Source organism: Apium graveolens, chromosome 11 (genome assembly GCF_009905375.1).
Source record: "Apium graveolens cultivar Ventura chromosome 11, ASM990537v1, whole genome shotgun sequence".
NCBI lineage: Eukaryota > Viridiplantae > Streptophyta > Magnoliopsida > Apiales > Apiaceae > Apium > Apium graveolens.
In genome coordinates this window covers 81,606,868-81,624,847 of record NC_133657.1, presented here as the reverse complement: position 1 = coordinate 81,624,847, position 17,980 = coordinate 81,606,868, and the positions used below count along the sequence as shown (strand labels likewise).

Here is a 17,980-nt window from a genome sequence, read left to right as displayed (position 1 = left end):
GTATATATATATATCGGGACTTAATGAAGTATCTCGTAACTTCATTATTTATAATGATATTTCAAGGATTGAATCTATTCAAATCTTATCTTGTAGTCTCATCTATGTGATGAACTTTTGGAAACGGATTATACCTTGAACGGTAGTAGTTCAAGTGGTATTCGGAAAAGATATAAGTATATGGGAGTATTTTATAACTTCACCTTTTCAACTTATATCTTGTTAATGATTATCTTATACATGACAAAGATTTTCAGAAAAACGTTGAGACAAGGTTAGATATATGAGATCACCTTGCAGCAATATTTTCATACAGTTATAAACTGGAACTCTGCGTATATTATGCATGGCAGAGGATTTCAAAGATTTTGAAAAGTATATATACATATATACTAAATATTTTGCGACTTGGTCGCATTAAGAGGTCAAACTTGGTTCATTTCTTCTTGACCAAGACTTTCATGAGTACTATGAGAATGCTCATATATTGTTAATTATTATACATATTATTTCGGTGGACTTGTTGCTCACCCTTGCTTTCTTCTTTCATCATACAAAAACAAATAGAAAGGATGAACAGGACCAAGCTCCCAATTCGGAAGCGGTTAGAAAACGTTCCGCAGTTTTCTGGAAGCGTTGATGCCGCCGTAGCTGAGGTAGGAGCTACCAATAGGCTAGGTTTTCAACTATTGATGAACCAGACTTATGTATAATATGAATTGTAATAATGGCAAGGAAAATGTAAATTTATTCAGAAACCCTTTTAAGGTGTAACGGTTTATAATTGTGGAATAAAATGACTTTTGTTATTTTTGGTATTCATCTCTGAGACTATAACTTTTGGTATGTATGTGTATATTGTGGGGTCACAGTACAGAGTAGTTGATTGTTTATTAAGATTAGGTGTTATTAAGGGAAATGGAACTCGTGACAACCCAGATTCCCGACCCCGGATTTGGGGGTGTTTCATAAATGGTATCAGAGCTAAGCGTTATAAACCTCAGAGATGATGTGGCGTTATGATAATAAGTTCACTAAGATAATAAGAACTCTTGCCAAGTTCATAGTCGGGCTACCTAATGTAGTACTGACAGTTAAAACCCTTATGGGAACCCTTATAAATATCGTGGTAGTAACATAGTTCTTTATCTAATAGGTCAGTGGGGCACCGAACCCTGAGGTTCAGGAGCATCAGCATGAGGATGTTTTATTACATGTTAGAGATCGAATTGTGAATCCGATAGAGTACCTTAGCGGGGGACCGGATAAGATTCATGTTGGGAATGTTGCAGTTGAGGATGTTATCCCAGAAGGGATTGTTGCTGAGGAGGATCTCGTGGAGGGTCCTGACGGGAATAAAGAGAGGACTGTTGAGGAATTGATGACCGTAGTCAAGGCGGCGACTACCAGAGCTAGAATGGCCGCGAGGGTGGCACTAGAGGATGAAGAGTTACCAAGGGCACAGAGGATAATGAGGGCAGAAGAAGTGGGGCCTTCCATGACACCGGTTATACCAGTATCGAACCCTCTTCCAGAGGTTCCTGTAGACATCCATGAGGTTCCACCAATTCCTGTTCCCTCCCCTGTACAGAGCCCAGCACCTACTGAGGAAATGCCACCTTTATCTCCTGCACCATTGTCACCTGATACCGTGCTAGGTTATCCATTTGGATCTCCTGGGTCTGCACCACCTGCACCCCATGGACTGCTAGATGCTACCACTCAGGCTTCTCTTATCACCGATTATTATATGACTTTGGGTGGCCTGTCTGAGGCCCGTAATGTTAGAAGTGATCTGTTGGATCGACTTACTGCACCGAGGAGGATTGAGGGCGGGGTACTTCCGACAAGATTAGCTTATAGCATGGAAAGGTTTGAGGCTACCACCCTTGTTACAGCTAGAGGCCATCTTGAGGGTCAGATTGATCCAGCTCTACTTGCAACTATCTTAGACCTCATCACTGCTTTAATGGAGCAGGTTAGGGATGTCGTGCATGCCCGCATTTCTTGATCCATAATAGTGTGCAGAGTCTGACCAATCTGACAAGGATTTCATGCAGCACCGCTTTTGGAGGATTAGCCTAAGGTATGAATGATTAGTTTTTAATGACTAGATGATTATATGTGGTAGTAATTTTGGGATAGAAGCGATCAGGCCAAATGATGTAATTCTCTTTCATGTGTTCGGTTGTTGTACCTCGAACAAATGGTTATGTATATATTTGTTCCTTTCAATTCAGATCAGTTTGTTTGTGATAAGTTCATATTGTTAGTTGCACTATCATCACTTAATAGTGTCATGAAGTTTATAGAACTTGAGAATTCATAAGTTACGATCATGTAAGGACTGAACGAGGAAAGAATTAAGCAAAGTAAGTAAGACAAATATAAAGAGATTCCCAAAATTTTTCCAAGCATTATGCCCCCTCGAAGAATAAGATTTGGGGCAAACCCTGAATGTGATAATCAGGAAGGTCGCAATTAAGATATAAGGGACCCAGAACATAATGAAGTGGAAAATGAGGATTTTAAAATGTAGGAATCATTTGAGATTCTAAATGATTGACGAAGAACAAAAGACTGTTTTTGTCACTTACCCCCTAAGAGAGAAGCCACCCGCCGGTGAAAGACCAAGAAAGGCACGGAGCAAGAGGTTATGATAAACTGATTAAAGTTCAATCAATTGTTTTCGAGAAAGTAAATCCCAAGATTATGGAGATAGTGTAAAAGCTTTAAGAGCCAGAACAAAGGCGGACGAATATGATGAATTATGAATCTAAGATTGTAAAAGTTGTCAAGATTCGTCTAGAGGACAAGAATCCCAGAACGACGTGATGTTTGAAGTCAATGATTAGTGGGTTCGTGAAATATTTATAAGAGAAAGGAAAATAAAAAAGAACTGAAGTAGAAAGGAGCATAAAGGCAATAGAGTTTGAGGAGTGGTAAGGGAGTTGGGTATGAGGAAACCCTAAAGACTCATAGTAATAGAAATAGAAAAGTATATGATCATCAGGATGAGGATGATTTACCATGAGTTAAAGTTGATGGTTGAAGGCATAAGAGATATATATATTGTACCCCCTTTAAGTTGGAAGGATTCGAGGAAACCTTGAGATAGTTCGAAGGATAAATTATGATACGCGGATAGACCGAGGAGACAAGAAAGTAAGAAATTAGGAAAATTGGATGAAGGAAGTGACCTTCAAGAATGTAAAGTGTAAGACCGGTGGCATGATACCCAGAAAGGGAGACGCCAGGTATGAAAGATATCCCAACATTGAGATGACTATTGAGATAAACAACAAAGGTAAATGAGGATTTGTTAAGAAGATTTTCACGTTGAACACGACCAATATCTTCCAGAACATCCATGTTATCATTACCAAATCAGGAAAGAAAAGCAGATAACCATTGTTATATTTTGGAGGCCATATGGATTGACCTCAATTTGAATAAGGATGCTATTATGAAATTAGGTATAGACTATCGAGGTGGGAATGATGAATAAGATAATCTATCAAGGATATATGACTTGATTTATCCATGGAAGGATGCAAATGCCTTTTTAAAGGTGGAATTAAGGATATAACTTCGATAACTTGAGATGAATCCTTGGGGATTGCATAAAGGTTGGCATTCCACCCTTAATAGGGACAACATGAGTTTTGACAGTATGAATTGGAAAGGATCAAGGTAACAACAACCTTTAAAGATCAGTAAAGAAATTTTTCAGAAGTACATAGATAATGGTTCTAGTATTAGTAAATGGTATTTTGATATGCCCTGTATCTAGGGAATACAGGAGGAATGATTTAAGGATAAACTTAGAGGTTTTACAAGGAGAAAGGTAATATTCCATGTTCTCAGAAGAGAAATTTTGATAAAGGAAATGTGACGTAAGTATAATAATGTCAGGTGGGCATGTGTTGAACCATAAGAAAGTATAGATCGACCCAATGAGGGTCAAGATTGGTGAAAACAAGAAGGACCCATGATAAGAAATGTCCTAAGTATGATCGGGAGTCAGCCGTGACAATGTTCACATCTAAAGACTAAGGCAATGACTTATGGAAAAATGGTGATTTTTTTTTTCTCACCAGGACTTAAGAAAAGTATTTTCACATAAGCAGTGATTAAAATGAAGTAGAAAATTTAGTTGAAGATCATTTAAAATGACATTGATTGTAAGGAAATTTTACTATCAAGAAAGGCCAAAGAGGTGGCCGACACTCTAAGTGTAAGAGAGGAATTATAGGCGCTCGTGCCAGAGGAATATAGTGATGATGGTTGAAGCCGTGAAGGTTGTATTATGGTTTGGAAGATTGACATTCCTTCTGATGACTGTGCAATACCCAACCGTAATAATAGTTTGGTAAAGGTTTAATTCGTGTAATCACCATAAGCAGGCTATCTATCTTAAAAGGTACTATCTTGAGAATAAGCCAGGACCATGTTTCAAAAAGGACTAAATAAACCTTTGAGTTAAATCTTCTAATGAAGGCATATGATTAAGAATGGTATTAACCTGCTATCGTTGCTTTCATTAAAACTCTTCTGCAATTTTATCTGCTTCACGTCATGAATGTACGTCAGGATCAGGAGTGTTCTTCATGAATCATGAACGATGATCATGTTACCTCCTTAGAAGAATTCGATACGATATGTATGGACTCCGTGTGGTTAGCTATTAAGACTTCATGGAAAACAAATGACTACCGTAGGTCCATGGTGGACTATAGTAATGCATCAACGATTCTATGAATATTTAGACGATGACAACTGTGAGAGTTGTAATGTAATGAGCGTTGAGATTGAGTACCACTAATCGGGTCATGGTGATGTATAAGTAATCATCATTAGACTAACTAAGGCGATCATTTACCTATTGAATACTTATTCCTTCTTATCAATAGAGAGTCGTATTACTATACGAGGAAGGTTACGGTGCAAGCATAGAATTCTAGTAACGATGATGTCTAGAATGAGATCCCAGATTCGATTTTCGATGTCGAGGGAGTTTCAAAGGTGATTGTGTATAAGCTCGAGCAAAAGCATGGGTCCATAGAATGATGGACAGAGTAGCAAAAATAATTAGGCATGTGAAATACGATGCTATAATACCTGATGTTGATATATATACGTATATGTTTTGTTCTCCTATGAAAAACCTCTATAGTTCAGAGGTAGATTCCAAGCCAGATATTTTGTGGTAGTATATTTTATATATATACAATTCTCTTTAATTCATTCTTTTCTCTCCTTTTCATTTTCTATAATCTGAGAAGAACAACCCTTCCAGAAGGGGAGGTATTACCGAATGACTATCTATCTGTGTGATAGAAGCCTAGTAGGATACCACATGTTGTTTAATTGCTTGTCAAGTACTAAAGGCTGGCCACCTTCTGTACTAACTATGCAATGTAACAAGTGTTCATGATCATAGTGATCTCTCAATAAATTCTTTTACTTCTATATGAAGGACCAAGCTTTCAAAGATGGAGGCAGCTAGAGATGAAGTGGTACTAGTACGATGGTATTCCGATTCTAACGCATTCATGGTACTAAGGTCGATGAAATTATTAGAAGGTTATAGAACGCTAGAGAGTGACAATATAGGCATAATGGTATTATGATGGAAAGATAGTAATGATTACGAACTGGAAAAGAGTGGGTATTGAGAAACGAAAGCTATAACGCTAGAAGTTATGATGAGGGTATGTGCAATAAACTTGAAAGAATTTGGAACAATCAATTAACACGGATTGAGTTTTCTTACGATAATAGATCATATGTCATTATCGAGATGTCGCCTTATAAGATCCTTGAGGGAAGACAATGTCGATCTCCCTTATGAAAGGATGGAGTTGGAGAGCGCAAGATGCTCGGACCAGCAATGGTCCAAAGGACCAAGGATATAATCGATTTAATAAGAGGACGGCTGGTAGTAGCCAAGATAGACATAAGAAGTATGCCAATTTGACAACGAAAGGACAAGGAGTATGAAGTAGAGGACCTAGTGTTGTGAAAGGTATCCCCTTAGAAAGCCCTGGAAAGGATTGATGAGGTTCAGAAAGAAAGGAAAGCTAAGCCCACGAATTGTTGGACCCTTTGAGGTATTAAGACGTATTGGGAAGTTAGCATATGAGCTAGCCGTACCTCCGAACCTGTAGCAAGTTCATAACATGTTCCACGTATCAATATTAAGGAAGTATAATTCGGATGCCAGATAAATAGGGGCATATGAGCGCATAGACATGTAACCAAACGTAACTTATATGGAGCAACCAGGAAGGGTTATAGATTGAAAAGAAACAAGTGCTTAGGAGAAGGGTTATCAAACTAGTCAGAGTTTGATGGTAGAACCACAATGTGGGAAAATTTACTCGAGAGTTAGAACGTGCAATGCGAAGAGAGTATCCCTATTCATTTTCTATCTGATTCCGGGACAGAATCCTTTTAAGGAGGGGAGACTGTAATAACCCCATTTTTTGGAATTTTTGTAACCCTTATGAATAGTGATTTTGCTGATTATGTTGAATAAGAAAACTTTTCATGCCACACCTTGTAGAGGTTCTTTTATTATTATTCTGAGATCTTATTAATACTCTATATGGTATATAAGTGTATGTAAAGATCGTCAGAATCCAAATTCGAACACTTTGATTTTTCCCAAAAATCCACCAGATACCGAAAGAATTGAGTTTAAGGTAACATGATTAAAAGGATTTAAATTCAAGGATTCTAAGAGAGGATCATAAAAGGAATATAATATATTGAGAAAGGTTTATGGGAACCCAAGTAATAAGATCCCGAGTATGATCCCTCAAATGATAAACGAGAACGAAAGTTAAGCGAACCGTATAACAGATCAGCGATCATTAGCCAAGTGATTATGAGTTAATCAAAGAGTTAGTGGAGGATGATGTCATCTCACCAACAAGAAGAGGACAAGTGTGGGAGGATGACATAGGAGGATAACATAAGCATGACCAAAAGGGAAGGAATTGTTGGATGATTGTGAGCCACCCAATTTTTACCATGGTAACAACCTAATTAACAAGCAAATCATCACACAAATACCTAGGCAACCAAACAAGAAGCATTTCTTCTCCCCCCTCATTCTTGCTCTCGGCTTTTCCATGAAAAGCAAAGGAGAATTTTCAAAATTCAAGCTACACACCTTCATAATTCAAGAGGTTTGTTTCTTTAGCTTCCATAATTCATAACTTAGATGAGCCATAAGTTTAAGCTCAAGATTCCATGTTTAACATAGCTAATCAATTCATCAAAGTTCTTGGTGAATAGTGTTTTTCAAGAACTTGAAATTTTGATCTTGTGTTCTTGTTTAGATAAAGCTTTAGTAAGGATTTTCCAAGGTTGTTTCAAGCTCATTAGTTACTCCTACTCACAAGGAAGGTATAATCTCTTAACCTAGTATTATTATTGAATGTTAAGAGCTTATTATGAGTAGTATAGTTCATGAGAGGCATGATTATTGAATATTTAGAGATTGGTTGGTTTTGTAATGTTTTTGGAGTTGTAAATCTTCATGATTAGTTAATGAACTTAAGTAAGCTCTTAGTTCATGATTGAGAAGTAGTATAAATTGGAAATATTGAGTTGTTGGGGCTGTTGTAGTAGTATATGGATGAATTTTGGTTGTAACAATGATTTTGGGTTGATTGTGGATTGATTTGGAGTTGTACAAATTTGGTAATCGCGTAAACATAGCCGTCGTAATGTCCGATTACCCTAGACTGTTTTTGTTCTTAACATTAGGACCCGTGAACTCCCTGCTAGGTTTTGACCATTGCCATGATTAGATAGTTCATGTTACGAGCTTCGTTTTGATATGTGGTACGCTTGAATCTGATGTACGGTTTAGGAGAAACGACCATTTTAAGTAACGGCGCTTCGCGACCGAACCATTACCCCTCGCCTTACTTTGAAACCTTGGTTAAGGCCCTTAAATGACTAATTGGAGTATGAAACAATTATTTAAAGTGGACTAGGCAGTTGGTAGGGTATTCGCGAAATCGTCGCCTTAAAATTCGTAACGGTTAATTTATTAAAAATGGTGGCGCCGAGGGTACTCGAACGACTTATGTGATTTGTTAAGCATAGAAATGACCATAAGCAAATGTTAGGGTTCAATTGGTTAAAGTCTAGTTTCTTAAGCGATCGTGGTTTAATCCGGCTTATGTTGTTGTTCATAGGTTACCGGACCCACTCTAAGCTTAAGTCTACCCCAAAGCACTCAGGCAAGTTTTCTACCCGTTATACTGTTGTTGTGATGTATATATGTATATGCATTATCTTGTGATAAGTGCATGATTGTTATTAGTAAATCTTGCGATATATTGGAGCATGCTGATATGGTATATATGCATGTCTATTTCATAATCTTGATATCTAATTGTTGATTCAATTGCTTATAAGTTGCATAACACCTATGCTAGAGATAAGCAGTAGTTGCGTGTACCCTTAGTATAGGGGACCCAAAGGTGAACATATTTTCTAAACCGGGAGACGATGTTCCCGAGTATATTATATATTAATAAATATTTATATATATAAATAGTTTTCAAAACTATTATTCGAATAAGGTTTATTCGAAAACTTTATTTCACTTAATGAATATTATTTTGAATATTCATTCGAGGACTTATGACTCCACTTATTTTATTTAATGAAGATTGTTTTGAATATTCATTCGAGGACTTATGACTCCGCTTATTTATTGAATAATATTCTTTAATTTATTAAGGAATAATGTTTCGATAATCAAACTTATTTTCGATTATTCAAATAAAGATCGTACTTTCGTATAAGTATATTTTTGGTTATTTATTATTCATTTCAAGTATGAGTTTTAAAACTTCTACTTCAATTATTTTTATAGAGATTATCCTTTACGGGAATATTATTTAAATAATAATATTCAGATATTTTCTAATATATCGGGACTGATTTATTTCATTAAATCAGCATTACTCCTAACATTCTTAAAAATATTTTCGAGTCTTCAAAATAATTTTTAAAAGTTAGAGCGGATCCCAAAACTTATTTTTTTTATTTAAGATCTTCCTTTCGAAGGGGATTTAAATACTCGCTCAAAATCTGAGGGATTCGGCTCAGTGGTGTATTTTACATTCGCAACAAGGTTGCTATTTTGAGAAAACATCTTGATTACTTGCCCATTGTTCGGGAAGTAAGTTCATCTATTTGAGTCGGCATAAGCAACATGGGCTCAGCGGGCGTCCATGAAAGTGTAAGTGGCTCAGTGGGAGTCCATCAAATGCGTAAGTGGCTGAGTGGCAGTCCAGCATAAGGTCCTATTGCGGCCAGGGTGATGACCAGTGGGGAATTCGTCCATCTACTAGTAGAAAAAGCTAATTATTGGTATCTCTGCCTGATCAGCAAGATATCAGGTTTATGCCAAGGTTTTCTCCTTTCCAAATTCATTGGATATTACAACTCTGTTTATAATTTTCATAACAGAGGTATTCAAGGAGTGTATGAAATGTATATATATATAGGTGTAAATATATACCTATATACCCTTGCTTTCTTCTTTCATCACACAACAACAGATAGAAAGGATGAACATGACCAAGCTCCCAATTCGCAAGCGGTTAGGAAACGTTCCGCAGTTTTCTGGAAGCGTTGATGCCGCCGTAGCTGAGTTAGGAACTACCAATAGGCTAGGTTTTCAACTATTGATGAACCAGACTTATGTATAATATGAATTGTAATAATGGCAAAGAAAATGTAAATTTATTCAGAAACCCTTTTAAGGTGTAACGGTTTATAATTGTGGAATAAAATGACTTTTGTTATTTTTGGTATTCATCTCTGAGACTATAACTTTTGGTGTGTGTGTGTATATTGTGGGGTCACAATATAGAGTAGTAGATTGTTTATTAAGATTGGGTGTTATTAAGGGAAATGGAACTCGTGACAACCCGGATCCCCGACCCCGGATTTGGGGGTGTTACATGGAGGGACTATCTCAGCAACTTAAAGCTATTATAGATTCCACCTCCCTTGATGCTGAGGCATTTACTCACCCTGTTCCAGCTTATCAACTTTTAGCTGAACAGGGCAATGACAATGCAGAAAGGATTCTCAATCTGGTGCATACCACACAGTCTATGATAAGAGCTAAGGATGCCATCACAGCTTTGCCCTCTACAGCTGGTGATGTGGATTATGAGACTGGTGGCTCAGCTGATTTCTTTGGTGATGAAAGTGGGGATAGTGAAGATGAAGCAATGGACATAGGGGGAGAAGTAGGTTCCGGTTCAAGATCAGGTATGCCATCATAGGCATTTTCAAAGCACTGTGATGAGCACTACTTCAAAACAACCCTGATCCAACTAATCAATCAGAAAAATACTGCTCTTGAAACCACTACAAATGCCAGCATCAAGAAGCTCCTTCAAGCACATCTAGCCTCTCTGCAACTTCAATAAATTCAAGGCTTCCAACATGCTAGGGATGTAAACACCATCAAGGGTGATATTGAGGAGATGAAGAAGGCCATTTCAGACAAAATGGACTCTAAGCTTCCAGAAGCTACAATGCTTGACATCAAGAGGCAATTAAGGAAAAATTCTGATCTTGCAACCAAGATAGATGCATTGGATACAAGAATGTCAGCCATGGAAGCATCTTTAACAACCATTCATCTTCATCAAGCCCAACAGACAGATTTACTTCAAAAACTGGTGGCTGCTCAAACCCCCTCCTCTGCTCAACTTGATGATAACAAAAAGGGGGAGAAAGGACCAAGTGAGAGGGAGAAGCTTCAAATTCAAATCAGTAAAGTAATTGTGCCTTCAATTACTATCTCAAAGCCACCAGTTACAAACAATATAGATCTGATAAATGAAGCAGCAGCCAACATAAGAGCAGCTGATAAGGAGAAGTTGAGTTTAGTCAATTGGGAGAAAATTGATGAGGATATACAAAAGAAGTTTAAACTAGTCAAGGAGCCAGTAAAGTCAGCCATCCATCACTCTCAAGTCAAGCAAATTTCTGTGAATGAGATGAGCATGAACTATCTGGAAAGGGAACAGTCATCCTGCATCAAATCTCCAAAGGGAGAAACAATTCTGAAACCAAGGGTAAACTATTCAAAATCATCATAGAAGAACCCTTTGGATATTGTGTATGAGACACCTAAACTTGATAAAAAGAAGCTTCTATCAAGGTCAATTGCTTTCTATAAAGATCCAGCTGATTCAGCTTCAAAAAGGAGAATTGCTAAAATTTTCAGGAATGGGAAAGAAATTTGTGTGGTGGCTGGACATCCTCAATTTGCCCAAGCAAAGAGAGAAGAACAAAGTCAAAAAAAACATACCAATTCCTGACTTCAATTTGCCAATCCTTAGCAAGCCAAAAAGAACAAAGTCAAGAGCAGTCAAGAAAGTGAAGTTGTCACCTCTAAAATCTAAATCTCTAGTCAAAGCTCAATCAAAAACTAATAAGGGAGATTACATGTACTTGTGTGATATCAAGGATTTCTCTGATCTAAATCTCTATCTAGATGAACTAGAAGAAGTGAGAGGATTTGATGCATACAGAAACCTACCTGAAAGGTTAGTGTTCAAGTACAAGGGAGGAAAGGAGATTCAGTGGCCACTTCACAGGATCCTTCAAGAAATCCAAGTTGTACTGATTAAAGTTTATTCATCCTTCAAGAAGAACTTTGGGTTCAATGTTACTGCAAGAAGATTGGTACTGAAGAAGATTGAAAAACTAAGGAGTGTTAGAGCTAAAGATGCACTCCCAAAGACTCTAATCATCCCTTACACAGGAAAAAAGTGCATTTAAGGCCCAACTGGCTGATGGAGTTCATGGATGATAAAGGAGTGAGAAGATTTTTCAGATTAGAAGACCAATTGAGCATCTCTAGCAATGAGACTCTCTTGGAAATGCAAGCAAAGCTAAATCTCTCAGAATCTGATGAACTGGAATTCCACAGGCAGCTCCAAAATCAGATTGAAGAAAATAACAGAAAGCTTGGAAAGAGATCCATATCTTCAAGAAATTAGATAAATCTGCTCAGGCTAGAGGAGCATCTTGAAAATGACTGTGAGCTAAACTTTGTACATTTTGTTAATTGAAGCACTTTTCAGTATGATCAACTTTCTTTTAAAGTTGTATTTTTATGGTGTTTTGTTATCATCAAGTATCTCTTAATTTATGACTACAATTCCAGTAGACATAAATTGGGGGAGATTGTTGTGTATATGTTGTGTACTTGATGATTTCATGAATAAAATACCTTGGTAGATTTTACTTAGTGAAAATGTATCACTCGACGGATAAGAATTATAGTCCCGACGGATAACTCATTTTAGTCCCGACGGATGATGACTTATTATCCATCAAGTGAGTAGCTTATGTGTAACTCCTGGGAAATATTATGTAATTATTTTTATCAATAAATAATTATTATGTGATTTTTATGTGAATTTTGGTGAATTATTTGATAACTGATATTAATATTTGGATGTTTACTTCTGATGAAAATACGAATATTTTAACTTCTAATTATCCATAATTAAATCTAGATAATTTTGGTATTTTTCTGGTAATTTTTGAATAATCATATGATTTTATAAGGATTTATAGAATTAACAATGATTATTTTTACATAATTATAAAATTAATTCTTAGAATCAGAAATCGTTCCACTTCAATTGTTTTTGCGTTTTTACAACCCGAAACTCTTCCGAAAACTCCTTCCTAACCTAATCCGATAATTCTGAACACTTTTCATGTTTTGACTTTTTTGATCCGGGGTATGGTTTGATCTGTACGAGTCCTGGTGTGAAATTTTCGATACGACAATCATTTTATATATCGATAAAAATCCATATTCTCAAAAGGCGAGACATTATCACCTTAACTTCGTATAAAGTATTTTATAAGGAGCTTTATTTTGATAATTATCCAATTCTGGTATTAAAATCGTATCGTCTTTTTAATTACTTAGCGGCTAAGTAACCTATTTTCGGATCCGATATGTAAATATAATTATCGAAATATTAAATAAATAAAATATGTGATGGTTCAGTCAGTTATGTGTTGCTGTGTTGTCAATTGTTTGTGAATTGTTGGAAGCAAAGGGAAATTTTATAATTAATTATTGAGCTGTATGAATTTAATTTATTTTAAAATGATTTTATTGAATATTTATTTTCATAAATGCTAAAATTGCTCCTAAAATTATTTTTGTTGTTTTATAATTTTATTTATTATTTTTAGGAGTTTATAAAATTTAGAAATCAATATTTTATTAATTATTCAATTTTAAAAGATTTTCTGATTTCAGTAAATCATAAAATCATTATTTAATTTCAAAACATTTCAAAAATTATGGAAATTTTATCTTGAGAATCTTCAAATATGTTGGAAAAATTTTCGGGTTGTGGTTACCCGTAAATTACTCGTTGAAATCATTAAATTCGGCACGGACAAGGACATTAGCGGGAATGAAATAACAAAGGAAAACAATAATAAAACAATAAATAAACCACAGGAGTTCCCCTCCCCTGTGGCACCGCCTCTCTGCGTCTCTCTTTTCTCCCCTGTACCTATCGATCTCACGCTCTCTCACTCTTCTCTCTCTCTCTCTCTCTCTCTCTCTCTCTCTCTCTCTCTCTCTCTCCCTCTCCCTCTCTTCGTCTCGATCAATCTCTCCGAGTTTCTCTCGTCTCTCTCTCGATTTCACACTGTTTCCCCCTCATCCCTGTTGTTCACTCCGGTTCTTCACGCCGCCTGATAAGTGGCATTTTATACCACTTAGAACATCTTAAAATGGCTTAAATTGGTGTCTTGAAATCAAGTATTTTGTGTATTTGATGCGTTTTTCTAGTGTTTATGCATTTCAGGGTTTTAGTTGCATTTCGGGGGAGGAATCATCAAGAATAAGCCTTGGCATGTGTTCACCATTGCGAGAGGAAAGAAACGGGCAGATTACGGCGAAGAAACGGAGCAAAATCATTTTTTTTCCAGTAGAGGTCTGAGTGCCCGCTCAGCATTGCTGAGCGGCCGCGCAGCAAGCTGAGCGCCCGCTCAGCTATGCTGAGCGGCCGCGCAGGGTCGGGAAAAAAGACAAATTATTTTAGGACTTCTACTTCTGTTTGGTTTCCACTTCTATGTAATCTGAGTTTTATGGGACTATTATATAAGTAGATTTGAGACGTTTTCAAAAGGGTGGATAAAAAGAAGATTGTGTTTTTACGCAAGGAGCGAAGGAGATAAGGAAGAAGACCGATTTAGCACACTGCAACGAAGAGGAAGCATACATTCTTGTGATTCTTGTTTCGTTGTAACATTGGATGCTAGTTTTCTTGCTTTGAACTTATTTATTCTTGTGGCGTACTCTGTTTTAATATAATTAGTTTAGTTATTATTTTCTTGTGTTTGTTTATCATGATTTCATATGAACCCATGACGATGATAAGTGCTATTATGGGCTAATTGTGATCATGGGGTTGCAACGGATTTATTATGGAATTCTTTAGTTAATTGTTTAATACTTTAGTGTGTGATGATTGTATGATATCTAGTATTGGTTGTGCGTATTTGTCTTATGTGCGTCGCGAACATATAAGATAGGGTGTTAATCTCTTGTGAAGCGACGGTGGATCTTGAGATTTAGAACTTGCCATGCTAGCATAGGTTCATGTATGTTATGCATGATTAGTGGGTAACTCTAACAGTTTTATTTGCCCTATGTAATCAAAAGGAATAACTTGTGCTTAAATCGTTGTGTTGTCAATTTCTGTAGACATATAGGAACTCAACATAATTGATGACTATTCAACTTCTATCTTAATTATGGATGCTTGGTAGAATGGTATTAGTACAATGAAAGTTGGCTTTCGTGTTATTCGATTAATATCATCACTGTCACATGCTAAAGGTAATAACAATGGCTATAGAAGGAAGTAATAATGAAGTTGTGATCTCATGAATGTTTTATTATTGATAAATTGAAGTGTTAGTTAAGTGGTTAATTAAGTAGTTAATTGTAGTTAATATTTAATCAACAATTTTAAGTGTTAGTGTCTTAACATTGAGAAGTAATCATACATTGGTGAGTGAGTTAATTAGCCAATAATTTAGTCTGAGTCTCTGAGGGAACGAACTAGAAAGTATTCTATATTACTTGCGAACGCGTATACTTGCGTGTATATTAGCGTGTGTTTTCGCCCTAACAAGTTTTTGGCGCCGCTGCCGGGGACTCGACGTATTTGTTTAGTTTATGTACTTACCATCATTGGTCATTAGGACTCAGTGATTAGGATGTAGTAGTTACTTATTTTTTCCGGTTGTGTTTCAGGTACTTTAGCAAGCGTTTATGCAAACTCGTTCTCGTGCTCGCAAGAGGACTTTAGATACAGCTGAGGAGACAGACGAAGTTCTTGATACTCCGGAGAAGTTAGATTTTGAGGATTCGGATTCAGGAACTGAGCAGAAAGAACCAGTAAACATGGGAGATCGTATTGTTCAAGCTGATCCAGCTCTTATGGATTTTTCTCGACCCAAAATTGATGACATTCAGTCAAGCATCCTTCATCCGGCTATTCAAGCTAACACCTTTGAAATCAAGCCGGGCACTATTCAGATGGTGCAGAATTCTGTTTCTTTTGGAGGAGCGGCAACTGAAGACCCCAACATGCACATAAGGAATTTTGTCGAGATCTGCAGCACTTTTAAGTATAATGGTGTGACTGATGAGGCTATCAAGTTGAGGCTTTTCCCATTTTCACTAAGGGACAAGGCTAAAGACTGGTTACATTCTGAACCAGCTGGGTCCATCACTACGTGGCAAGATCTTGCGCAAAAGTTTCTGGTGAAGTTTTATCCGATGGCAAAGACTGCTGCTATGAGGAGTGCTCTTACTCAGTTTGCACAGCAACCTACAGAGTCTATGTGCGAGGCTTGGGAACGCTACAAGGAAATGTTGAGAAAATGTCCACATCATGGAATGCCGGATTGGATGGTGATCACTGGTTTTTATAATGGTTTGGGGGCCCAATCTCGGCCCATGCTCGATGCAGCAGCTAGAGGCGCCTTATGGGCTAAAAGCTATACTGAGGCGTATAATCTTATAGAGACGATGACTGCGAATGAGCATCAAAACCCAACTCAGAGGATGACGTCAGGCAAGGTAGCAGGTATTCTGGAAGTTGATGCAGCCACCGCTATTGCAGCCCAGCTCCAAGTGCTATCAATGAAGGTTGATTCTCTGGCTACATATGGAGTCAATCAAATAGCTATGGTTTGTGAGCTTTGTGCAGGTTCTCATGCTACGGATCAGTGTTCTCTTGTCAACGAATCTGTTCAGTATGTGAATAATTATCAGCGACAATAGCAGCCTGTGCCAGCGACCTATCATCCTAACAACAGAAATCATCCAAATTTCAGCTGGGGGAATAATCAGAATGCTATTCAGCCACCATATCAGCAAGGAGTGAGTAAATAGTTTAACCCACCTGGATTCCAGCAACCACAGCAGTATGTTACAAAGCAATCATATCCTCAACAGGGAAGTACAGCTGCACCTACTAGTGCTGATTTTGAGGAACTTAAGTTGTTGTGCAAGAGTCAGGCGGTTTCTATCAAGACCTTGGAAAATCAAATCGGTCAATTAGCCAATGCAGTGCTCAATCGTCAACCTGGCACTCTTCCCAGTGACACGGAAGTACCAGGCAGGAAGGAAGCCAAAGAGCAAGTCAAGGCTATTACCTTAAGGTCTGGAAAAGTGGCTGATGCTGAAAAGGCAAAAGAAGTAGAAGCTGAAATTAGAGATGAAGAATCTAAGCAAAAGGAGAAAGCGGCGGAACCAAGGAAGACTACTGTTGAACACACTCTGCCTGAGGCTAATACAGGGGAGAAACAGCTCTATCCTCCACCACCTTTTCCTAAGAGATTGCAGCAACAAAAGCTGGATAGACAGTTCGGAAAGTTTCTAGAGGTGTTCAAGAAACTTCACATCAATATACCTTTCGCTGAGGCTCTGGAACAAATGCCTAGTTATGCGAAGTTTATGAAGACTATTCTTTCAAGGAAGGTGAAACTGGATGACCTTGAAACCGTTGCTCTCACGGAAGAATGCAGCACTGTTCTGCAGCAAAAGTTACCACCAAAACTGAAAGATCCAGGAAGCTTCACCATTCCTTGCACCATTGGCAAACTGACTTTTGACAAGTGCCTTTGTGATTTGGGAGCAAGCATTAATCTGATGCCGTTGTCGATCTTTAAAAAGATGGATCTGCCTAATCCAAAACCCACATACATGTCGCTACAATTGGCTGACCGTTCCATTACTTACCTAAGGGGCATAGTTGAGGATGTGCTCGTCAAGGTGGATAAGCTCTTCTTTCCTGCAAATTTTGTTATTCTCGATTTTGAGGAAGATAAGAAGATTCCCATAATCTTGGGAAGGCCTTTCTTGGCTACTGGCTGTACCTTGATAGATGTGCAAAAAGGGGAACTTACTATGCGGGTCCAAGATCAGGATGTGACCTTCAACGTATTCAAGGCAATGAAATTCCCTACAGAAGATGAGGAGTGCTTAAAATTGGATGTGATTGATTCTGCGGTTATTTCGGAACTCGATCGCATGCTAATGTCTGATGCATTGGAAAAGGCCTTAGTGGGGGATTTTGACAGTGATGATGAAGATGGCAACGAGCAATTACAATATCTGAACGCTTCTCCCTGGAAGCGGAAGCTAGACATACCATTTGAATCTCTTGGTACTTCTGACCTTAAGAATGCTGAAGGGAAGCTCAAACCATCAATAGAGGAAGCACCTACCTTGGAGCTCAAGCCATTACCTGAACACTTGAGGTATGCTGTTTTAGGTGATTCATCTACGTTACCTGTTATTATTTCATCTGACCTTTCAGGTAGTGAGGAAGACAAGCTCTTAAGGATTTTGAGAGAATTCAAA

General features: G+C 37.5%; 1 non-coding gene across 1 annotated transcript; it reads right to left on the bottom strand.

Annotated features, from left to right (window-relative positions):
• Positions 1-15,904: 15,904 nt before the first annotated feature.
• LOC141698810 (small nucleolar RNA R71) lies at positions 15,905-16,011 on the bottom strand. The gene has a single exon (XR_012565311.1). It is a non-coding gene; the product is annotated as a small nucleolar RNA R71 (small nucleolar RNA).
• Positions 16,012-17,980: the final 1,969 nt, after the last annotated feature.